Source organism: Anser cygnoides, chromosome 8 (assembly GCF_040182565.1).
Source record: "Anser cygnoides isolate HZ-2024a breed goose chromosome 8, Taihu_goose_T2T_genome, whole genome shotgun sequence".
Taxonomy (NCBI): Eukaryota; Metazoa; Chordata; class Aves; order Anseriformes; family Anatidae; genus Anser; species Anser cygnoides.
This window is the reverse complement of record NC_089880.1, coordinates 4,812,492-4,838,420: the sequence shown is the minus strand read 5'-3', so window position 1 is coordinate 4,838,420 and position 25,929 is coordinate 4,812,492. Positions and strand designations below refer to the sequence as shown.

The window sequence follows — 25,929 nt, the reverse complement described above, 5'->3', positions numbered from 1 at the left end:
GAGAAAGAACCATCAAGAGAATAAAGAAAAAAATCATCCCACTTAAATGTCTTTACTTCACTGGGAAATTGTAGTACCAAAATATTCTAAAAAGGTCACTATATTCAATCTTCAATTCTGTCTCTACAACCCCAAATGGTCTTACAGACAAATAACGTTTATCTCCTAAAATTTCGCCTTTAGAAAACTGAACAATTTTAACTGACTTTTTGACTTAAGAAATGAAACAATGCTGAAAATAGTTGTTTAAAGAAAGTAAAAATAATTTTAAAAACACAGCAAAATATTTTCCAGGGTATTGTTGGTGATGGCACTGGCTTGACATTTGTGTGGTTTGATTTTTATATTGTTCTTGTTGATCTCTCTGTTATGTTTACTTATCATTAATATTGTTATGTTTACTTATCATTAATATTCTTGCTGTTTTAATGAATATTCATGAAGTGGGTGCAAATGTAATGAAGCCAATAGGTATTTACCATTTACTTTTAGAAGTCAATATCAATAAGAGCCATAGATACATTCAGTCTAGCATGTTGTTTTTAATGAGGGGCAAGAGAGGTAGATGAGGAAGGAAGGTACCTTAGGTAAAAGACAAAGACATACTGATTGAATTCTCCACATATGACCTTAGCACATATTGGTAGCCACACAGCCTGTTTGCAAGGACAGTCCAAGAAATTTTAGATTAGAACTGGAAACTATTTGCCAAAGTTTTTTTTGGACTACCTTTATGTCAGGATTTTGTCTCACTAAATGATGGATAAATGCCGTGGAAAAGAAAATGTCTATGGCAAAGAGTTCACAACATGTTTATGAGCATTCATGTTCTAAATCTAGTACTAACAGTTTTGCATTCCAACAAAGAGAAACATTCCATTAGAACCAACTAGACAAACACAGTCTGCTTCAACAAAGCACTCACAAGCAAGCTGTGAGAGCTAGAGTAACTTCTACACACATCAAAGATTTCCAAATAACTGACAGGTCACAGATATATTTTCACAATTTTCAGATATATTCACCTGCTCTCAACTGGCTTGTAGGTGCCTTCTTACACCTCACGTTTTCATCTCCCAGGTTTCGCATTTTCATCTCCCAGGTTTCAGTGCTATAGTGAGATACGGAGTATTTACGCAAATGCAAATAACTGAAATTACCCATATAAACTTTATTATAGAGCTATTTTTTGTTTTCGTTTATTTGTTGTTGTTGCTCATTTTTTAATGAAAAATGGGGAGAAAGACTTAATGCAAGCAAAGATTTTGTCTGGGTCTTATTTTATTCCATAGTGTGTAACTTTACCAATTTTTTTTTAAACCTTCTTCAAGTTTGCTGTACTATACACACAGCAACAAAATACCACAGACCTAAGCATTTTATGAATAAGAACTACTAGTATCTAGAGATACATCAAGTACATACTTAAACCCTTTTCTAAACTGTTCATTCTATTCTGTCTGAAACAGATTTAAAAGTTGATTTCTTTTCTTTTCAGTCCTGGACATCACTATAATTTAGGACAGATTAAAAGAGACAGCCTAATGAGGAATTCTGCAATGGCTGCTTGCCAAGAAATCAATCAAGTGATCTCTTTGAAAGTTAATCAGTAACCTCACTAAACTAGCGAGAAATAGAAGCTGTGACTTTCCCAGCCTCATTCCCTACAGATTTCTGATGCACCAAAGGGCTAATAGCGAGAAATACTGCCTAAATCTCCCTGTCATGCACTGATAGGTCACTGACTAGGGTCAGAGGTACTAAGTAATAAGGTCACAGAGACAAATACGGCTATAGTGATAATACCCCTTTAAGGATTTATGTTATTTGCATGAAGTTTGCTACGTAAAATCAAGTCATCTTAAGAAAATGTCAGCTTCACTTTTCAGGCTCCCAGCCTTTACTTGCTGCCAGTTACTGCCATGATGATTCATCCTTATGAGTAGTCACCCTAATAAGTGGTAAACAACTGCTAGTAAGTGCCCTGAAACAGCACAGCAAGAGGCAGCCTCAGAAAAGCCTTTGTGGCACACTCTGGAAAATAAGAAAGCCCAAAGGAAGTGATAACAAAGAATGCTATGTATCTGGGGCATTGTAATTGTGTTCTTTTCACCTGATTTGCTGAAATCAGGCATATATAATGCTTGCTGTCATATCACTCACATATTTGACATACCATTGTCTGTTCACCTCTTGATCTTTCCCACATGGTCACAGATACAACTTCTCTTTGAAACAACACACATGATGCTGCACTTACAAGAGGAGTAATAGATTTTTTTTCTAATCATATTAAACTTAAAAGCTAATGAAGAAAGTGTCAAGCAATTAACAAATAACAATGAAATCTCAAAGAGTAACTTTCTGAAGTGTATAGCACCAAATGCCTGCTGTAATTACTGCAGATCTCTGAACTAGATTTTTCAATACCTACCTTAATACCTATTTTTAAATACTTGTTAACCCACCAAATCTTAATCTTCAGGAAGAGTTCTCTAACCCCTAGAGCCTTAGTAATTTTTTTTATAGATGAAGTCATACTCAATTACGATCTAGTGATTTGATTAAAGACTTTCTGAGACGAAACAGGTTCTTTTCTTTGTGATTATAATGTTCATTCAGGATTACATCCACTCCCATGCTGAGGTCCGGCACACAGCCTATGCTCTGTTTAAGACATATTTAATCCCACAGGGCTCTCTTTGCATACATCAGTTTGTTCTCCACATCTTGCAGCTCTAAATCATCAGTGAACAATGTCATCAAGAATCAGAATTAGACACCAAATCATTTAATGGAAGCTTTAATTCATTTTCATATGCCATTCCTTTCTTGAATTCATTTTCATAACCCTGTTCCAAGAGGTATGAAAGGATTATAATGCTCAGAAGCATTTCTAAAATGCTAATTTCCAGAATTAGATACGTTGGTTTTTTTTTCCCTTTAACTGAAAATTGGACCTTTAATATTTTGTTGTATTAGGTATGCAAAACAAGTGACCACTGTTTTCATTTAAGCACCCACTAACACACTGTAAGACTGCTATATCTACCTTACCTGAAGCCTTACTTTGTCTATGCTAAAGAAGGAAAATGCTGTCAATTTTTCTTCCTCCTAAGTCATACCTTCGAAACCACTTTTTCATCTTCTTTGGGGATTTTTTTTCCCAAAAATTTGTCTATATTTATCTAAAACTTTGTCATTCACAAATACAGCACTCCAGTCAAGCACTAACCACTGCTGAGATGAGTGGAATAATTACTACTTAGGTCTCAAATCAGTCTTATTTAAGTCATACTAATCACAGTTGTATTGTCATTTTTGCCATGTCATATTTTAATTAACTTGTGACCAATTCTAGCTTCCAGATCCTTCCCTACAGTACTGCTGCCTTCCAGTGTGGCAGCCTACTTGTTGCTATGATCGGTTGTACTACTGTTGCTAATTTCTCTAAGTGTAGATTTTTTTTGCTTGTCTGTACTAAATTTCCTATCAGTCATACTTGTTCTCTCTTTTCAGCTCAACTAATCCTGAATTCCCCCTTGGGGAACAATTTCAACATGAGCATGAGAGATTACTCTCCTCTGCTCCCTTTCTCTCCATCCCATTGTGTCAGTTAGGGCATCTCCTAGAACAACATGCCACATAGACATGAACATTGCTAGTTAAAACAGACAAGTGAACCTGGACCACTCACTTCATAATTAATTACTGTACTATCATAGTGAGGAAAGAAAGGAAAGCCCTGCTTGGTTTCCTTGGGACAAAGTTCAAATTATTTATCAGTCTCAAGAGGATGGAAAGTTAGGACCTAGTGAAGGTGAGACTTAAACCCTACCAACAAAGACTTGAACATTTAGAAAGTGACCTGCAAATGCACACTGAGGGACTGTGTCTGGTGCGAAGGGCACCATGACTCCCATCTGACCTTGACATATGAGTTTATCTTTTCTGGTAACCAGAATGCAGTTGTAAGAGGAAAGGAAAGCAAGACCAGTGAACATGTGAAGATCTAGTGTCACAGACTGCTTTAGCACTATAGCATTTTGGTGCTGTAAAGAGTTCAGGTCCCCAGAAGCCATGAAGCACTGTGAAGTTTTCCAGTAGAGCTAGCATCTCCTGACTGCTCTCAGGGTGAAGTCTCCTACTGGTGATTCGGTACTCCATTTTAATGCCTTAACTCACCTATGGTCTGTCCAAGGAGCTGATACGCCTCTCACTGTACCTAAAAGGTGTTATGACACCCTACATTTCTGTGAGTGCCCTTTTAGGAATAAGTCTCATCACAAACAGGAAAAGCGGAGACAAAAATATGGAGGAGCACAGAAAAGCGGTACAATAATAATATTATAAAGCATGCTAAGCAGTGATCTCTCCTGGCTACCTGCTACTGCTGTCAAGATTCTGGTAAGCCCTAAAGCACAGGAAGTCTGTGATAGAGGGCAGACCTTGCACTGACAGTAACTGGAAATGCAGTCATGACAAGAGGGGAAGGTACTGCCTTCGCTGAAAAACATATGTAGCAATAATTACAATAGTAGTATATAAAAGTAATTAGTAAGGCAGAGAAACAAATATGTGACAGATTTTCCAATGTAAAGGTCCAATGTAAATATTACACTTCTCTTGTTGTACTTGTGTTTTTTCAAAATAGTTCATTTGTCTGTGTCCTAAATGCTTATAGATACTGAGGACATTTTCAGATTTCTTTGTGTTCAACATAAAATTTAAAATAAACTACAGAGACAGGTGGTTTAGAAAACAAATCAGAGCCAGTGCAATTACAGCGGGACTGGACTTGCCTTAGGAATGTAGTGTGGCTATCTGCAAAACAGATTCTATTTTAAATCCCAGTGGGAAACTAAGAATGAAAAGTAGTTATTACTGACACGCTGTTCCTGTGTGTTACTTCATTTGGATTTGGACATGCAGTGTTAGGATATAAATGGGTGAAAGAATATACTACCATCACTTATTTTACTTTTGTACATTCTTGCACAATCTTATCTTTACTTACGTAAATACACTAAAATAAAGAGACTATTATTGTGATTAAGGTTAACCAAATGCTAATATGATTTACAAAATTAGAGCCTTAAAAAGCAAATAGTTTCAAATACAAAGGAGTAAACCCAGTCATCTCTCTGCTCTTTCCCTCTCACTTCTTTGAATTGTTTTACTTTCACAATCTCCTTTTGTAACAGCATCCACAGCATATATGCTGCATACCAAGGAGACAACCGTATGTTTGATTTTATTTTTTGCAAGCCCTTATTAAAATAAGGGCTGAACTTAATATTACATATATGGAATTGCAGTTGAACATGTTTATTTTCTGTAACCGTGACAACAGCTGTTTTACATGGATAAGGGTGCCTGTGTGTTACCAGTCATATATTCTTTTAAGAAGGAATATAGAACCCTGTGCAAGACACTTACTCATCACTTTGAACGACTGCTTCCAGCCCCCTCTGTGTCCTACACCTGTAACATCTCATCAGAAGGCGATAGCTTATAGTAGTACTGTTACCAGCTCCAATGATCAACCTCATCAAGCAGCCTGTTCTGGACGTGCCATCCTTTACCACATACATTCTTATGGCCCTCTGTCCCACCAGGAGCCAATGACCCTTCAACATCAATACTAAACATAGGCAAAGCATTTGAATATAAACTGTTCTCCAACTTGATGACCCTGGTACTTGAACCTTAACACCAACTCCAGATCTCATCTCTTATCCCTGGTTGAGTGATCTTTTCACACCCCAGAGCTAAAAGATTGTTGTCAGGTGGCACATGCAGGTCTCAGGTCTTAGACCAGTGTAACAGCCCCTTTCAAAATTCACACCTTATGCTAGCTTATTTGTCCAATGTTCAACTCTTAAATCTGCTCTGGATATTCTTTCTAGTAACAAAAAGTGACCTTAACCAGCACTTTTGGAATCACACCTCTTCCGTTACTTGAATCTCTTTTTCACTTTGCTGTATTCTACCCAGCCCCTAAAGTCACATATCTAAGTTTTGGTAGGTCCCTGTCAGCACCAGTCCTTACCTTAGCCTGGCAGCACCTTCTGAATCGCCATGTTATTCTGAATTATAGCCATATAATATCCCAGACACCACCCTGCACTGGTTTTACACCAGCACCTCCTTCCTTCACATCATTTGTGAGAACCTTGCCTTGAATTAAAAGATGTATTTGAAAGCAGCCAGGCACCAACTGCGCATTTTAACCTCTGCTGACACAGCCTCAACCTTGCCCCTAGACTTAGCGCTTCTTGACCCTCCACCTAAAAAGTAGCAGTGTAGACTCATCCAAGAAGCTGCAATATCATAAAAATTATCCCATTTATTGTCTACCTTAAAGACTTGTATTTTATTACTGGAAAATCTAGCTGTCTTTCACTTTCATTTGAAATGTGGAATCCTATATAATACTGAGATATTGCTCTGCTATTCCAACAGGAATACCATTTCAACCTGCCCTGTGCTTTTTTTTTTTTTTTTTTAAATACAATGATGCAAGGTAATGACAAAGAAAAATAATGATTTAAGAAAGGGAGTATAGGCTGTCATCGTGCATCTGGAAATAGTATGTTGGCCTGCACTGAAAACAGGTGCAGACAAAAGTGCAGCAGAAGTATCAAAGGTGCTTGGATCTTTTTATTTTAGGTATCAGTGCCAGAGAAATATGAAAACTCTGAATTGTCAATGTAAATACATTCAGAAAGCACCAGTTAAAAACTATCCCAATAGGAACAACACACTTTTCTTTTTTTTTCAGGAGAGAAAATAAAGAACAGAGGAAAGAATTTAATAAGCCTAACAAATGCCATGCCTTTGCTTGAAGAAGTGAGCAAACACTGAAGAGGGTCACTATGAGTCAACAATAATACTTAACAACACTTCCCAAGGGACACATACTGGAAATAATAGCGCTACCTTATGTTTCTTCAACAGAGCTTAAAAATGCCTTCAGACTTCTCTCTCGCTCCCTCACACATGCACCTGTACGTAACTGCACATGCCTACAATATAAATACATATGCATTCAGTAAGTACATACATATATATAGTGTATACATATTGTACATATACATATAATAACAAAGGTTTGTGTATATAACATACATATTTGTTAAATACAAGCTCTCTGATCCACTACAGCCACTACCGAGAAGCAAAATCTACTGCACTATAAAGGTCTTTTTTTGATGGGGGTGGGCAGGGAAGGGACACACACAAAACAGTACGTCTCTTATTAAGAAGAAATGCATTAATGCAAGTATTTTGTGGGAAATCAATGCAACTCCAACCTTGACTCTTTCTTCAAGGAGAAATAAGAGAAGGTCTCCACCTGTGCAACAATTTTTTTTCAGCCGTTACCTGCAGCTTGAAAATGTTGTTACCAAAAAAATGAAATGGACCTTCTTCTTATGGGGATTATCCTGTGTGATATTTATAGCTTGCCCTAGATACCTCTCCTCCTTAGTATGTTATATTGACAGAGCATCCTTGTTTGTGCTTCAGATACATTAATTCAGAGCAATGTGGGCCCATGTAATATTTTGCTAAGGTGCCAAAGGATCTCACTGAAGACCTAAAAGTAAGCCATGCAGAGAGGGTAGACTGTTTTATTAGATTTAAATCCCATGAAAAACAGGGAATCCTATGGCCAAACATATTGCTTATTTGCATTAAACAGAAAACAAAAATCATTCTAGTCAGTAAGGATATTTGTGCTGCTGTGTTTTTTCTTGTACTTTTCCTTCTCTTTGTTGTGACAGACCTATTCCTTATAAATACTATAAGGAAATTAGTCTTAATCATTCCTTCTCCTCAAACCATGTTTCAATAACGTCTCTAGGGCATTAACTAGCATGCATTGAACTATTCTGAAAGCCTAAAGTTGGCATATCACAATGTTGGTTTATTTTTCTTGCTACCCATAGGTACATTATTTCAGAATTATTTAAGCAGGGAACTCTCACTGGATTTTGTGTTCTTTCTGTGCAAGTATCAAAAGGTTCTTAAAATATTTTATCATGTATAAAGTACATTATCAGATATGCCAAATAATTTTCAGATGAATGCATTTTCCTTTATTCCACTAAATAAATTCAATCTAGTTACCTCCTGAAATTTAGCCTACACCGAAGTCTGATCCAGTGTGATTTTTCACCTGTCTATAGCAATATGTTTAGCTGTATGGAATTGTTTAGGTGGAACAGCAGCCCCCTCAGCATCACTTTTTTAATTAGCTTGTTTCAGCATCCTACAAGACATGGTCTACAGAAACACACAAAGTTCTCAGAGTAGTGAGGTACTGACAGAAGGTGGTATCTCTGCAGAGGGGCCCATCAGGAGGAAGCTGCTAGGAAGAAAGGATGGAAGAGTGGTATGATAGGCCTGTAGGTGAAGCTGGAAGCAGTGATACGAAGGCAGTGGCCCACTGAATGACCATAGAACACACAACAGGCGACAAACCCTAGATTTGGAAACAAACATCTCCCAAATTTCTGAGAGATAGCCATGTGAAGGAAACAAGGGCAAAGGACTGAATGGCAGCAAGGCAGCTCTTTATTGCAGATCCTTGCCCTGTCTGACTAGAATTTGCTCACTGCTGCTCCGTCCCTTTCACCCAGACCTGTCCCCACTGCTTCCTTCCTGGCAGCATTCCCAGCAGACAATCCAAAGCAGCAGCCTCAGGACATGTACCCTGCTACACTCAGGGAACAACCCTAAGTTTTAGATCTGTCATTATAAAGCACATTAGCAGAACCGTTGTATTTATTACTGCAACAATCAAAGCACAGACATAAAAAATAAAGTGTGACTTATCTATCAGATTTATTTAATGGAATTGTCATCCACCCATGAGCAGATAATAGAGATTGCAAAATGTTCTGTTCACATTGCTTTGACTTGTGACGTAAAAATAGAAAATTATTTCACTAGCCCCAATTCTCAAAACATTTTCCTATTACTTACAAATGGCACAAGATGGCAGAAGTTTGGCATTATTAATAACAGTTATAATGAAATAACCTGAAACATAAAATATGAGATTGAGTAGTTTCTTCGGATCTCGCAGTTTTACAAGCTATACTAAAGTAGACTTGTACATTGAAGTGACCAGTGGTTTTGCAACACTGTGTAGTTATATAATCAAAGTTATAAGCCTCTGGGAAATACAAGTTACTCGTGTCCAGTATTCATTAAACATGTGAGTTTGCCTATACTTATTTTTTGCTTCCCCAGTGATATTGGTTTCCCTCCATCCATTCCCTAGTTTTTTTATTTCATTTACACATTTACAGTTCTGTATAAAAGGAAGAAACGATGAACTTCTTGCTCTATACTATCAGACAGTTATTCCTCTCTACACAGAGATGTAATTAACACTCTTTCCTACTGGCTTTATTTAACCTATTTTCAAGGTAAGGCACATACACTTCAGAGCTCTCTTACAATGACTCTAATAATCTTAAATTATACATTTGTCTAGAACGCAATACACTTTCATTTATTATTGTAATAATACCTTTCCTAACTATACAAATAAAAGGTTAAATCTATGGGAAGATTCAAAGGTTCTACAGGCAGTGCTGGGATCAAACTGTATTTTACTAAAATTCCAGATCTGATCTAAAGTTAACCATTTGAGAAGTTTTATACTTGATAGTGGTGCACTTGACATAACTGACAAGACAGCTAGCAAAAAAAAAATCTAAGCCCAGCTGATTCCATCTTGCAGGAGTATTTTCAGTGCTCCTGAAGCCATGATAGCCACAAAAGAGCTTCTATACTTACAAGTTTCTCAGTTTTTCCTAGCTATATTAGTAGGATTGGGAGGAAAAAAAAATGATGCCTAATACTGTAAATCATGCTTCTCTCCAGGCTTACTGGACATACATTTCTCCACATATACATCTAAATAAGTTGAACTATTAGCTATATAGCACTGTCTTTTTCAGCTAGTAGGTCTTGAATTCCAACCTGATCCTTACAACTACTCATCTTTGCTTTCCATTAAAGATTGCTTGTTTTTCAATAATTGTAGAATTTTCAAGATGCATTTGGTAGATGTATTATCTTATTCCATCACACAGTGAAGAAATCATAACACTTAATGTCTGATGATTAGTTTCCATATCATGTGAAAATCCACCCCCACACACCCCTTTTTCTTTGAATGTAGGCTGAATCAAGTCCCAAAACTCAAGTTTCTTTCTTAGATCTCAAGACTATGTAATTGTGATTAATGGATACATGCACAAGGCCTCAGTAAAGTAGCCTAAAGCAGACAATTTTGCAAAAAAACTTCTTAAGTATTAGATTTTTATTTCCTCCTCTGCACAGCCTGCCCAAAAAGGGTTAAACACATAGTAACAAACCTCATTATTTTCAAAGTCACTTTTAGATTCTCAGATTTTGTTTTCCTAAAAAAGTCCTAATGAATATGTGTATCAGAAGAGCAAAGGAACAGCGTTTAGAAAACCTTTTTTCCATTTAGGAAGCACCCTCCATTGCCAGCTGCCACTGAGAGACTGAGCCCTGTGGGAAGAATTCTGCTCCTTCTACAATAGCACTTCTTCAGCTGTTTGGCCATAGGCTACATACATCAAGAAGGAACATCCTCACTGCCAGATACATTACAGTCTTCAGTGAGAATTATCTAATTTCAGCAAGGAAGGGCTTTATCCCTCTCTTTGCTGAATGCAACTGAAATAGATGAAGACAGACATGTTCCTCCGACACAGTCAGTACCTGAAGTACCACTCAATAGTATGTAATAACAAGTACAGCAGCAATGGAATAATCAAATATAAGCCTGTCAAAGAACAGGAGATCTCTTAGCAACCAAAAGTGCTTCACAGCATCAGCTTATGGATTGTTTGACGATGCAATTACAACACACAGGATTAGATATCACAAAGTAACAGGATAATGAAAGAATGTTGTTCAAACCAGAATTAAAAAAAAGAAGAAAAAGAAAAAAAGAAAAAAAAAAAGCCTGCACTAGAATGGAATGTTCTAGCTAAAGTAATGAAACGTTAATAAATATTTAATTTTAATACTATTTTTGTAAGATGAATTCTTTGAGGCTTCATTCAATTATTGCAACTTCGTAATTTCCATTTATTTGAAGGAATATGCCACTGAATCTTCAACTGCTGAACCAGTATTTTCTAGCAATGAGATTATTGTTTTACAAAAATTGGATGTTAATACTGTTGATGTATGGCTAGGGACTAAAACTCTGTAATTCAGAAAACTTGTCTATGTTCTTTGGCAATGCTACAGCTCTGAGAGCAATGAGGGTTGATAGTAACTGAGACGAACATCTAATTTCAGCAGGTTTTAGACCTTTCACCTGTCACATGCATAAACATTGAGTTGTTTTTAATTCCTTAAAAAATGAGTCCTCCACAAAATTTTTGTAAAAATTTCAATTATGAATTATAAATTCTGAACATATACTAGTAGATTTTCAAGGCTTTCAGCACATAGATGGGAAAGAAACTGGTCTTGTAAGTCAGTCAGTGTATTACACCTCATAATTAAGTATTTGCAGGCATGAAATTTTAGTCTAAATTAGTTGGATGGAATAAGGGTATTGATATCTGTAAAACATCTTGGTCTTCCTTGTATTGATTATACATATTTTTGTCTTTTAACAGTTAGAAAGTCAGAATTTACTATATAACCACTGACTTGTAAATGTAGCTACACCTCAGACAAAAGAACAAATAACTTAAAGGCCTACTCCTCTTGTGCACTATATTGGCTTGGCTCCCTTGAGAATTCATTAATTTATGCTCACTGATCAGGGTCAAGACCCTTTAAAGCCTGAAGTGACTCAGGAAGAAGTACAGACAACATCATTTTCCTCTGAAAAAAAACTTGTTAATACAGTAAATCAGCCAAAGAATTTTAAAATTCTTTGATAATTTCCAAGAGTCTTTTGCCTCAGATGAAAGTCTATTGGAAACAAGATTAAGTGTTGTTATTCACCCATATTAAAAAAAATAGATGGAGAATATAGGAAGTGGATAACCATAAGGATAGGATGCTGTTTCTTATTACCAGCTTCAAATTGCCTTTGCTTGTTTTCTCAAAACATTGCAAATGTCTCAAACATGGCTCTTTGTACAACACCGAGTCATGATTTCACTTAATTGGCTTTTTTTACCTTTCCACAGAAAATTCCTTAGAAATTTCTTTCTCTGACACTTCATCTTTATTCTCTGTGTGAAATGCTGTAAGTGGAAATAGAATAAAAGGAACAAGGGAATTATATCTTCTAAAAATCAAACTCTCAATACTTTACAGTCACCACTGATAGCAAACTGCTGAGTAATGAATGCCAGATAAACCACGTAGAACAAGAAAGGGGTGGGATCATTGAAAAAGACTGTAGCAGATGCATGCCATTCTCTCTCTAACCCTACAGAAAATCGATCTGCCATATGAAAAGATAGGACATTCCAAGCGGGAAAGAGGTAGAAGTGAGCACAGATCAGCTGCTCCCTCTGCTACACTTCTCTTCTAATATGGAAATACAAATGTCAAATGCAGCATTTCACAAACAGGAAAAATAGAGTAATATTCTGGCCCTGCACTTTCTAAGAGAAGAAGGATCAGATCCAGACTGTGACTGACTCTTAAGGAAGATTTGCTGCTATGCACCTTCTGGACTAAAACTATTATTTCATTTTTTTTGAGATCCCTCACCCCTCATGGGTGATAAACAATAGCCAGGGTCACTCTTTTCCATGGCTTGCTCACCTTCTCCTCTTGAGAGAAATGTACAAAACAAATGCCCCCAAAAAGATGTATTCTCCTTTGACCCTTTTCAGGACTTTTATCAGGATGTGTGACATACTGGCCTAAAGAATTTTAAGCTTAAATAAAAAACTAGTGAAGACCTAGTATATCTGTATTTCTGGGCCAACACATAACTAATTTATGCTAATATATATATACAAATACATAATACATGCACATTATAGATACATGCACAAAGATACCATAATATACACATTCTCTAAATAAAATTTTAAAAATGAGGGCTCTTTTCTTTTGATGTTGGTATTAATTCATGGGTAACAAGATATCCTGTATGGTCATTTTCTTCTAAGGTAAACTAGGAAAGATCAAGATCATGTAATGAATAAAGGCCACAGCATCTAGAGAAATGAAATTAACCTGACATGACTCTGAGATCTAGTAATCATAGACAAGGACTAGGAAGAAGATGAAACAAGGCTGATAAGTTCTTCAGTCAAAGATACATTTCAGAATGTTAAGTCTATTATCATAAATTTTCTTAAAGTTCACAAGTGGATACAAACATGCATTTTACATTATTATGCATTTGATCAGGAAACAAAATCAAAGATTTAAAAAAAATAAGAGATTAAAAAGCAAACTTGCCTCAGTTATCCATGTGTTATGTATTGAATTCAGATGTAATTTTGGGGGGAGCTTTTTCAAATAATTTCAGGGTAAAAGAGTCTAAGACTGAAACTGGGCAATCAGCCTTTTGTAACCAGAACCCTTGGCTTTCAAAAGACTAAAGAAATAATACTAAGAAGTAAATGTTGTTATATCTCTATGCCATTAATACATACCTCATACAGAACTAAGACCTCACACAGTTTCCCTTAGTCAGGATTTCTAACTTGGCCCACAGTATAAGAAACAAGCCAACCACACTATTTAATCTATGGCTGTCTGGTTCTGTGTGTGTAATGAATGAATATACTTAGTCCAGTTTTATCATAATTGATCTCAGCTGTCTTATCTGTCACATTTGTAAATAAAGAATCCATACTTATCTTACATCCAGAGTAAATCGTTATTTTTTGGACTCTTTTTGGAGAATTTTTTGAAGAGCCTTCACAGCATCACATAGGGGAAGGAACACAGCATTTTCCTTTGCTACTGTGTCCCTGCTGTGGGCACAGCCACAGGGCTGCCAATCTTCAGGTTGGAAGCATTCACTTTACTTGAAGGTCTGTTTGGAGATTTTAATAACAAAACACTCTAAGAATAACCAAATATTGGAGAGGAGAGAATTTTTGCAAAAATATGCTTTTGCCATATTTTATCCATCAAGCTGTTATTTCTGAAACAAAGAACTACCTGAACTTCACAAAGTCAAGTGTATCTCTATGAATTATTTAACTTTGGCCATTTCAACATAAAGCAATAACAGATCAAAAGCAGCATTATTATCCATATTTCAGTTATTAATGTGCATCAGAATTATATAACTCATGTTACAGTATTTACCTTAATATTGATATACTTCAAACAAATTAGGTTCTACTAGAAGTAAATCTTCCCTATCCTTCTCAAAATAGCAGAAGTTTCTATTAGCTGATATCTTTACAGTTCTCCCAGAATGTTCAGTCTTATCTGGATTTGACCTTGTCTGTGCCTTACCTTTTTTAGTACACTTTAAGCTTGTTTGAATTTTTCAAAAACCTCTGGGTTCACAAGCATTCGGATCGACAGACAACATAGCAGTGAAGAGTATAACAGCATATACCAGACAAATGCACACTACAGAAGATTGGCATTTTTTAAGGCTCTTGATGACAATGATAATAAAATGTACCTAGTTTTTTTTGAAGGGTTCAGATTTCCACAGCACCTGTATTAACTCCGAGCATCTGTACTGTTTTAGTCTCAAGCACACAGATTATGCCTTATGCCATCCATCATTCTGGCATGCTAGTACAGGGTGCACCTGTGTGCCTAAGTAAAGACAGACCAAAGGAAAAATGCTAGTTTCTTCGTTATTATGTGAACAGTCCATTGAGAGAAGTAAAAATTTCTCTCCCTTCCCATTTCCATTTTTTTCTCCCAGTAAATCTTTCAAGGTTAACATTATTGAACACATCAAGCCACATTTGTCTCTAAACTTCTGGAGCTCATGATGAAATTCTGATACAATCACATCATTTGATACAGAATTAAACCAGGAATGCGTTCCATCAGTGCTTTTCATGCTATTTCTGCTGTATTTCTGCTATTTCTGCAAATTACATGCTTTGCAAAAAAAAAAAGTCACAGATTAATATTCCCAAAAAGCAATCAAAAATCTTCCTGTCACTCACTTCCATTCCTCCCATTTTGCTTTGCTGAGAAATAAAGCCACTGGCCGTGGTAGCACCTTTGATAAATGACTTGGGGAATATTTTTGGATGTGTTCCCTCTCTCAGCTATGTAAATTGCAAAAAGTTTTTCTGCAGACCCTATATACCATGGAGGTAGGTTTAACCATTCAGTAAGCACACCAGCTGAATGTGTGTTTCAGTGCTGGAAAGAATAATAAAGCACTTCAGCTGGAAACCTAAAAATACATGATGACAGACACACTGAATATTCAGAAAGAGAAAATTTTTCACCAAAACTAAACAAAATTTCCTCTGAATGAATAATAAAAATTGTATTATTGCTACATGACAAATACAGACAGAATTAAGCTTCTAGCTTTAGTAGACTACATCCATTTTCATTCTTACTTTACTAATTATACTGGGTATTTTTGAAAATATTACATATTCCCAACAAATAATAAGCCTAACAATTATTTTAAAAGACGACATAGTTCTATATACAGTAATTTCTTTATCAGTATGCTTTATTATTCATTTTTCATCACAAACAGTGATAAACTTGTAACGACAAGTAAAATTTTATCACCAGGATGGTGATAAAATAAATATATAAATATATTTAAATTTTCTCCTACTCTTTAGCATAAAATAGCAATGATCTTAGTTTAACTAAGAAGTAAAATGAGAGCTAATTTAGGTACAAGAAAAGTTTGATTATGCAGCCTTGGGATGAAATTTCACTGCAAATGAGACATTTCCAATGAGAATCAGCCAGTCATACTTGCCTTTTTCCTGGGCCTAGGAGCAATACAGATGCAGCTTATCCACTCAGTCACTTCTGACCTCCTCAGTTTTGTTGGATTTTGTTGATTTTTTTTGTTGTTGTTAGTGGTGGTTTTTTATGTTTGTTTATTTTCCAAAGGGGTGTTTAAATAAGGTATCTAAATGTATTTTATGTCAAACAGTCCAAGAATATGCATTAACAGAACTGACTTTGGTTCTTATACCTAAGAATAATTATAGAAATCATTTTATCTGTCATGTGAAGGACCCAGAATAAAATTAACTGTCACAAAGCATTATGTCATGTCACCACACACATGCACACACACATTTTGTACTTGGAATATTGCAGTTGTTCACTTTCTCTCCTGCAAAGAGACAGTCTAAGGTGGCAGCTTTCCTCAGGGAATGTGTCATCAGAGTCCCCATTAGGGCCTTTTCCATGGAGACAGCTTTTTCCTGCATCACAGAGGAAGTTCTGCTCTTCTTGAAAGCTTACTAGTTTTAAATTAAAGGAAGTCTCATCATATTGCTTTTTAGAAGAGAGGAAAAAGAGAGGTGTGTTGGATGGTATAAGAGTAAGACGCAACATAATGTACATTTTCAAAATCTTGCTTATATAATTTGTGTCTCGGAAGTTCTTCAGATTTGCATTGCTCTATCTACCTTAGTTCTATTAATTCCTACTCACAGATTCACTGTCAGAATTTCACTGACAGCACCAAATCTGTTTCATAAGCAGGACTACGGCTCCTTTTTGAACTAGCATAGCTTAGTCTTGTTGTTGCCTGGATTTCATCCGAATCTATAAATATCAACTACCTGTTATACATTTGTGTCTGATAGACAGTAGTTTCTTCAAACAGAACATAAAACTGTTTCAGCAAAAAGCATAAATAATAATAAAATATCTCTGACAATGTGAAGAATCCTCTTAATAGTCCCACTTGACTCAAGGGAAAATAAAAAGGTCCTTATACTTTAGAAGACTGTATCTGGACAAGGACTTGGCACCTTTGTTCAAGAGAAGACAAAGTTGGATTTAGGAAGTGTCATTTTCTCAGGTCTTGAAGCAGTTTGCAATGCTGTCGGTGTTGGGAAGATGCAGTGTGAGCTACTTCCACTCAGGTACGTTCTAAGATCAAGGGGGGAGGAAAAAAAAACAAAAGGGCAGGAAAAGACAGGCTTCCTCTAAAAGTCTGTGAGATTTTTACTTTTGCTGTTTCAAACAGGACAGAAATATTCATATAAAGCATGCAAAATTCAGTCTTATTAAACTATTTCTGAATAATTTTAAATTATCCTTTCTGAGCTGAATGCGTTTATATAAATAATTATGTACACGTGTATGTATACATATAAAATATATATTAGCTCTCACTGCAGTTTGAAAAACTACCATGTAAAATTTATTTTTATCAAAAAATGGCAGACTAGCTACTACGCAAGTACCTATGGTTGCGGAGCTACTGAAGTTTTAGGTGAGTCACAAAAAGTTCAAAAACAACACCATTTTAGTTCTTCAGAAAAAAATACGTAGTTTAATTTTCCTTCTGGTTTAATGAAATGCAAACTTCAAAAATACACTAGAAGCAGAAAAAATGATAAATTAACAAAGAAAAAGAGTTTAAAATTAATATTCCACCTACTAAAGCACAAAATGTACCACCTCCCACATAATACAGCAATCTACAACGAGTTAGGGTTATTTCACAAGAATCCAAACCTATCTAACCATTAACCTTTCCCTTTACCTCTTCAAAACATATCCCGTAAAGTTTTCTTTTTCATATTTTTGAAAATACATTCTTCCCTTATAAACAGTGGTGGTGAAGATTAGAAAACAGATGACAGAATTATATGGAAAAAGCATAAACCAAGACCAAAAGTACTAGCAAGCAAACTCTTACATCACAGTTTTCATTTAGATAAATTTCAACTTTGTAATGAAATATTTTTCACTACAGAGAATGAATTGCTGTACTGCACATTTTAGTGAGCCTTCCAATCTTTTAAATGATACTTTAAATAAGTTAGAAATCAGTGAGGATTATGTTTGGTGCGAGGAAGAACTACGCACTGGTATTCAAGAAAACACAGTCATATGACTACAATCTATTGTAGTCATTCAATACTGATTTACCATATCAGGATATAAATTTGGTCCCAATAAACACATCCCCGATGAATTTCTGGAATTCCCAAGTACAGCAGTAAAATAAATAAGGTATGAATATACACCTAAAGTGAAGGATCTACCTAAGCAGCTTACTTGAATGGCATTTTGGGGTATCAGTGGTACAAAAAACAGGTTGACTAAAGACGTCACATACGATCCACAGGTAAGATTCACCTCATTTAACATTAGCCACCTAGTACCAAGCAATCAGGAGACTAGTTCACCCCATCTGTCAAGGCTTCCATCACCACTGGAAGAGAACTTCCAGGCAATGGCTTTCTTCCTGTGACAGGCTGCTCAGGGAGGTGAAGCAACACTGAAAGTGACTTATAGCCTCTGAGGTTCTCCTGTGCACTTAGATCTGAACACATGACAAAATTCTAACACTAAATTAATGTCCTGTCCCCAGGTTAATGATAATAAAAGGAGAATTAGCAAAACAATTCAGTTACATTTCCTCCTTTTCCATCTCCTGCTATTTTAGAGTGAAAAGGAGAACAAAAATATTTGAGGATTTCTGCACTTGCATCTCACAGTTCTGTATTATTCTCCTCTTTCGTGAGCAGCAGTGTGAGAATCCACATGAAGCAAGCAGCAAGGGCAAAAGCGAATGTTATTAAGCAGAAAAGCAATGAGACATTTCAGAATAGAATATTTGAAAATTTTAAGAACTGTGCAGTTCCCCTCCATGCACCTCTCATTTCTTTTATAAGTATGTATAGTTCATATTCCCACACTGTGTGAGGATGACTAACGTGAGACATTAAAGTAACACTTTTAGTCTAGTTGAATAATAACAATTCAGAAGACAGATTGCAAATTTCACTAGAAAGCAAAACTGTACAAAATCCCATTCAGAGTCTCCCCATGCATCAGTGAATAGCAACTAACTTCTTTAGCATTACTCCAGGAGTTCACTGCCACCATTTTAAAGAAATTCAGCACCCTTCACATGTTAATGGTTAAGACACCAACTGCTGTTAACAACAGTAGCAGAACGATGCCATAGCAACTACTGTTCAAATACCTGAAGAAAATAGCAGCTCCTGCCCCGTAGTTATACCCCCTATCTATTTAATATGATTTTGCATGGAAAACTTTTATATCCTGGCATCAGGATGTTAAACTGTATTATCATTACCCATGTAAATTCAGCACAATATACTGCAATCACAGCATACCTAGGAAAATTAATTTTTCATGACTTTCATACATGCAAAAAATGCAACTGCTCTTACCAGTGACTTTTGACTTCCTTGGTGAGATATTCTGTTTCCTGCTGCGCGCTGACTTACTGTATTTTATCATCTGTTATGATCCTTAAAGATAAAGAACTTTTATTTTATGGTTCATAGAGAACACAGTGGCAAAAATTTTTAGCCTTCTAGCCCTTGCAATTTTTTCAAGCTCTTCCTGTCATAGACGCTTTGTCTTTTTTTCGTCTCAGTGAGCTCTTTCATGTCACTGACTTATATAGGGGAATATCAAGCAATACAAGTTTCCTTTGGTATTAATTCTTATAGCATCTGTAGTTCTACTGATTCAGTCATTTGCATTTGTTTAATCAGGACCTGGAACAATTCATTAGAATGAAAGGTCATTAAGGTAATGGATGTTTATTTTTAATTACTAACGTATAGCACATGAAATTTAACATGAGTCTCTTTAATTCAGAAACTGAGATAAAAGGCAATGGCTACTGTTGTAGTAAAAACATTACTAATTTTTTTGGACAAGGCTGTAAGACTTTAAAGACAAAAACTGAATCCAAAGAACATAGCCTTAAATAGATATGTTGTCCCTCTTTTAAATAAACAAGGTAGAACATAAGCAGCATCTGGTAGAGCACATCACATAACAGACCAAAAGAAGTTGATTTACAAGGGCATTTGCGTGCTCAGAGCTTCAAGTGTGATTTTGGTCAGAAAAGTTCTTTTGAAAGTCCATTAGCTGAGAAGTCCACATCAGTGGAAACAAAGATCTGACTTGAAGTCCCTATTTTGTAAACCTGCACTTTCACTTCACTCCTCATGCAAATAGTTACAGCAGCTTTGCAGGGAGTACTCACATGAACAAGGCATAGCAGATTATGCCTATACCCTTGACCCTATCATACAATGTCATGAGCACATGAAGCTGTTAGAATACTTAGTCCAGTTTTATAGAGAGTTTGCAAGATGAGAATATGTCCTATACAAATTATTATTATTATTATTATCATTATCATTATCATTATTTATTATTATTATTATTATTTGTTACTGGAAAGATCTGGAGTTTGTTTGTCCTAATCTGGATGTAGCACACACAAAATACTCAGCCTTACCCTCCCTAAGCATGGCACTGGCTCAGTGCCTCCACGTTTATTCACCTGCCCCTGCCTGTACCAGAAGAGGGAGCAGCTGGGCATCCAATTCACCTCAATAACTGCAGTCCTTTGCAATTCTAGGCATCACTCACAGGCTACTTGCCTAGGTTCTGTCTGGAGCCTTAGAGAGATAGGAAGGGATGAGACTTCCTCTAGAATTCATCTTTCTCTCCTTTAACTACAGGAGGAAAGTAGACAAACTACTTATGCTAGACACTAAACCTCCTATTGTTCAACTGTCCACAGACTATTCAGTATAACATACAGTTTATACAGAACCCTCAGTAATTACTTAGCCTAGCTTACTGGTATTTAGAGTTTCATACCTACCCCAGGAACCAGCACACAGTCTGTGGCCTCTTCCTGGTTTCCCTAAATCTTTGCTCTGTGCCCCAAAGAACTAAAGTGCAGAAGAAATCCATGTCTTTATTTCCCATCCTCCCATTTGCATCTTGTGAACCTGAAGTCAGTGTTTATTTTCTTATTTAAAATACACATAATAGCAACTGCTTTAAAGGAATGTACTGTGGTTTAATTGCAACATGCTCTGAAATCTCTGAAAGATGCTGTGGAAAAGGAAAGGATTATTATTCTGCAATCTGTATAGCACAGTATATTTGAAAAATGATGACAAAGATGCATGTTGCTATTTCCTAGGAGAATGTCCCTTAGGATTCTTTTGTTTGTTTGTTTTTATTTTTATTAAAAATATGAAAAATATAACTCTTCATTTCAGAAGTCAACAGCTTTTCCTACTTTCCATTCTGGAAATAGTTTTCTGTTTATCTACAGTAATACCAGCAATCATATAGCATAAACTTAATTAATTATCCTACTTGAAAACATTACAAAAAAAGAAACTTAGCAGAATACTCAAAGCCACCCATATAGATGAACTGGAATAATAGTAATAAGAGATAACTTTTTGATTTGCTAATCTGGAATTCACTCTCCTTTCAGAAGATATTCCTACAAAAGTTATCAATATCACACAGGAACTGTGAGCAACCCAAATTCTAACAATAATATATGAATCATTTTAATTACTGCAACTGTGAACAAGTTTTCAGAGACTTATTAGATCAACAGAATGATTTAATGTCAGTGAATTTTTCTAGAAACTTTCTATTAAAAAAGAAAAAAAAAGTTGAGCCCTGAGAAAACATCAAGTGTATATATATATATATATATATATAAAGGCTCAAAACTGGTCTTATTCAGGATAAAGAAGAAGAGAATTTCAGCTAAATGAAAGCATGTCAAGCTAAGGAACTTCATACTGAAAGCTGAAAAGCAATCCTATACACAGGTCCTCATGTTTAACTTTAGAACTTAGTTCTGTGGTAAAAACTAGTACACATAATATTATTCTTATTTTCAATCTATTTAATCTGCTTGAATTTAATATGGCACAATCTATTTAATGATATATTTCATACTGCCTGTGTCTACATTTTCACTTGACATTTCACAAATTGTTTTTCACAATGTGTACATTTATTAACTTACTATAAAACAGTTGCCATTTTCTTGAGTCCTAATATATTTGTATTCAATAGAAAAAGCAAGTATATGCCACAGTGATGTTAATATATCAAGGCACTAATCAGGAAAAAAAACATTTTGAAAAGCATTGTGTTTTTTAAATTGCATTCATGCAAAGAAAAATCAACTAAAACCACCTCCCCACCTAATTGGCTATTCTAATCCATAGACCTGTCACATAAAGAACAGAACTGCCAGAAATATTCAGTGTTCATGTTGTCACTACGATTAAAATCAAAAATGAGTATCACCATTCCCTTTAAAGGGGAAGAATTAAGATTTTTTTACTGTAACAAAATACCACGAAATACACATGCGATATGAAAATAGAGTGTTTCTGTTTTTATAATCCTCATCTTTCTTTAAGCAGTTTTCCTACAAAAAATAAAAAACTCCTAGAAAAGTAAAAAGGTAATAAGGGAAAAAAAAAAAAAAAGAGTATTAACTGAATCAGCTTAGCTACTTTTTACTTCTCAACTATTAAAATCTACATTACATTCTAACTGGAATTTGGAAGTATTTACATTTTTCATAGTTGAGGAACAAAGAGAAGGTGAAAGTCAAGAGCCAACAATGAGAGAAGAGGAAGGATGAGAACTACGCAGATTTTTTAGCTCTCACCTTATGTAGCTACGGGATTTCAAATAACCTCTTTCACTATCATCTTGGTTTTTTGCAGCTGCAGTAACTGGGAAGAGCAAGATCTCTCTGGTGAGAGATTCTGAGCTGTTGTGGGTTAACCCCGGACTGTAGCTACACACCTCAGCCAGCCCCTCTTCCCCAGCAAGATTTTCTGTTTTGAAGAAAATTAACCTCAACCTAGACAGACCTGGTAAATGAGTCTTTACAAAGAAAAACCTCACACTTTCTCTGTTGACTTCTTTGTGCCTTTGTTTCTTTTTTTTTTTTTTTCCCCATGTTGGAAACTGTTAGCGCGGATGGGTCACTTGCGAAAAATGTAATGGCTTTCATGAGAAGGTAGTTTTACAAATGGCCCATAAAACTGCTTCACCTCTGAGTCTTCTTGATCACATAGCTACATTTGACATTTATGTTACAAAGATACATTTATACTCTGTTGCTACCATACACATTAAAATTTATTTTACAATGGTCCTAATTCTCTACTGCTTGTCAGCACTTTATCTTTGACTTTTCTTATTCTTCTTTCATTGTCTAAAGTAAGCTATTGTTCTCCATCCCTTAGGAATCCATACACTGTATGTATCGCACACACAGATGCAACAATATATAAAAGGCTGTAGTTTGAGGTTCATACACAGCATTGCCTCATGTGAAAGAAATAGTCCTGTTCTCTTCAGGCCTCCACAAATTTTAACCACAACCTCTTCCATTCTGGCCAACACACACAACAGCAAAGTGGCACGGCAGTGGATTGAGCTGAAAGTATAACCAACGCTTCTTCCAGAAACTTCTAAGAACTTTCCATCAAATTATAGCTTCAGTTCTCAACTGAAATGAGAGGAATTGCCATCCTTTGGGTTCAAATCACAGAGGGTTGGATTTTCAAAGACATTCAAATAATTCAGAAGTATGAGTTCTGGTAAACAAATTGGTATTTCCTTTTTCCCTGTCCTCAGTCCTTTCAACATTAGCCCATCATCACGTATCATAAATAATATTAATTTAAAAATAATTTTATAAACATTAAAGGATTGTACTGTTTTAAATATCAAGGGCTTGATCCTAATATAATTATTATATTTTAATATAATTAAATTTGAAGTCTACATTCAGACATGTCATTGAATTTAATTTTTTTCCATAGAATAGACTCTGATGATCTCACAGACATTGTCTCAATGCCATGTTTTAAATTTTAGCTGCCTGCAGCAACTAATTTGGCAAAAGACTTTTCTAATTTTGACCAAGAAATATTGCAGTATAAAACTCCTGAGAAGAACTAGGCCTCTCTACTCCTCAAATTTTCGTTTTGCATCACTGAAATAATCTCACAAATCATAGTGAAAAATAACATTTTGCACATTTATTTTCTGCTGTCCAGACTTCAACCAGAAGGAAAAGAAAAATACATAAATGCTTACTGTGCAATAGCAATCAAAAGAGATGACACACCACTCAGTGCCAGTCTGTAGATATAACCTAAAAGGACCCTGAAAAGCTTCAAAATTTATTTTTTGGAAAAAGAAAATGTAAATACACTTCTTTGTAGTTACAGCTTACTCCAGATGGTCCAAACTTTTCCAGTCTTAATGATTCAATGATTCTATGATTTGACAAAGCACTTTTTTTCCCTTCAGAATTCTTTAACATTGTCAGATACATTCATTGGATTTGTTTGAATGGGGGGGGGGGGGAGGGTTATTATACATAAAATTCTAATTTTCTTTAAGAAAATGGCACTTAAAATTCCGCCTTCAATTATTTCTAGTTTCAGAAAACAACTTCCATATCCTAAATGGAGTATTAAAGAAGAGAAATAAAGTAGAGCTGTACAATGCAAAGGGTTTCCAACCTTCTTAAAAATTACTTTCTGGTAGTCTTGAGCAGAGCTACTAATTGTCAATTCAGTATTGCATTTCATTTCTTTAGACCAGATTTAGCAAGAGAGCTGAGTGAAGAGAGGCACTGGGGAAGATATATGCAACTTAAGCCTTGCAGGCTTTTATGTTTAGATCAAAGGGTATTGATTTACAATTCTAAGAATGAAAACAGTGGTGAAGAAACCAGTAAGGTTTTAAGCAAAGTTCTGAGATCAGTGACAGACCTGATTTTAGCTAAGAATTCCACCAAATAAAAACAAAGCCATTGGCCATGTCAGAAACAAACGTCTTCCTTTTCCTAACCTACCCATAATATTAGCAACTATATTATTGGAATAAATAAATAAAGCTACACACACCACCACCACACCTTTATCTCCCAGCATAATCACAAAATGAATTTAAGTGAAAAGCTGGTGAACCACATGAAAAATAGCAATAGGTAAAAGAAAAGCAAAGTCTCTATTATTTAGCACACTATGCTCTTGTTCAAAAATAAGTACAAAACCATTGCTGACTCTGCAATAAGGACACACATTCTCTTAAAGATGTAGTCCACAGGTAGGGGGACTCTTTTTTTTTCTTTTAACATTTTCTTTTTCTCCTCAACATCATGCAGATGAGCGACAGTGAGGAACACAGCCTAATGACAATTCAAGGTAGAAATTGAGGTTAGCTTACTCTGACAGTTGTCAAAACTCAAAAAGCAAATATAGCTGGAGTCCAGAAAAAAAAATAAAAATAGACTGGGCTGAGAGGTGGGGGTGGAAGTTACTTGTTTTTGTTAGAGGACAGCTGCTTATTTTTAAGTCTTTTAACCTTTTTTAGTGATAGCATTCCAAAGTGTCCTTTTACCAATAGAAACAAAAAGCTTTTTGAAGGAAAGTGAACAATATCAATTTTAATATCATTCGTTCATGTGCAAACTCCTCCTTTTGGTTAGTCAACTGATTATTTTTTTTAAACCTTATTAAGACAGCAACAAATCAATAATGCTAAATGAAATAACGCTTATTACAAAGAAAACACAAGATAGCATGAGTTTTACAAAAAGCTTCCATTTGCTCAACCAAGATTACAAAAGGAATGAAGCTTGAGGTCTATGATTCATAGAATTATTAAGGTTGGACTGAATATACCTGACTGATTAAGCACATCTCTTATGAAAACTGTTCACTTTTCACTTTAAAACATTGAGTAAAAGCAGGAGAATAAACAGTTTATAAGCTACCATGTCCTACTAGTAACATCATTCTTGACGTATCAGCTTCCCTGTTATGTCCTACTACTTCTCTCAGCAGCACCAGTCACAGTCATCCTCACAAGGATTATCTCTCTCCCACCACAATATACTAGTCAAGCTCTGCCTTCATCCCATCTACTTCCTCCCTGGTC

General features: G+C 35.6%; 2 long non-coding RNA genes across 19 annotated transcripts in view; one reads left to right on the top strand and one right to left on the bottom strand.

Moving 5' to 3' along the window:
- LOC106039407 (uncharacterized) overlaps positions 1-10,654 on the top strand; it is an 88,243-nt gene extending 77,589 nt beyond the window's left edge. For 9 of the 13 annotated variants that reach the window (XR_001209225.3, XR_007164477.2, XR_001209227.3 and 6 more), the window contains 2 exons: positions 6,785-7,054; positions 10,517-10,654. This is a non-coding gene — a long non-coding RNA (uncharacterized lncRNA). The remainder of the gene's footprint in view (positions 1-6,784; positions 7,055-10,516) is intronic. The other 4 variants (XR_007164478.2, XR_007164482.2, XR_001209228.3 and 1 more) reach the window with 2 other exon arrangements.
- Positions 1-25,929, bottom strand: part of LOC106039409 (uncharacterized) — a 319,959-nt gene that overhangs the window by 42,711 nt on the left and 251,319 nt on the right. For all 6 annotated transcript variants that reach the window (XR_010833403.1, XR_010833405.1, XR_010833406.1 and 3 more), the window contains 2 exons: positions 6,943-7,028; positions 1,026-1,111 (listed from right to left, as the gene is read on the bottom strand). This is a non-coding gene — a long non-coding RNA (uncharacterized lncRNA). The remainder of the gene's footprint in view (positions 1-1,025; positions 1,112-6,942; positions 7,029-25,929) is intronic.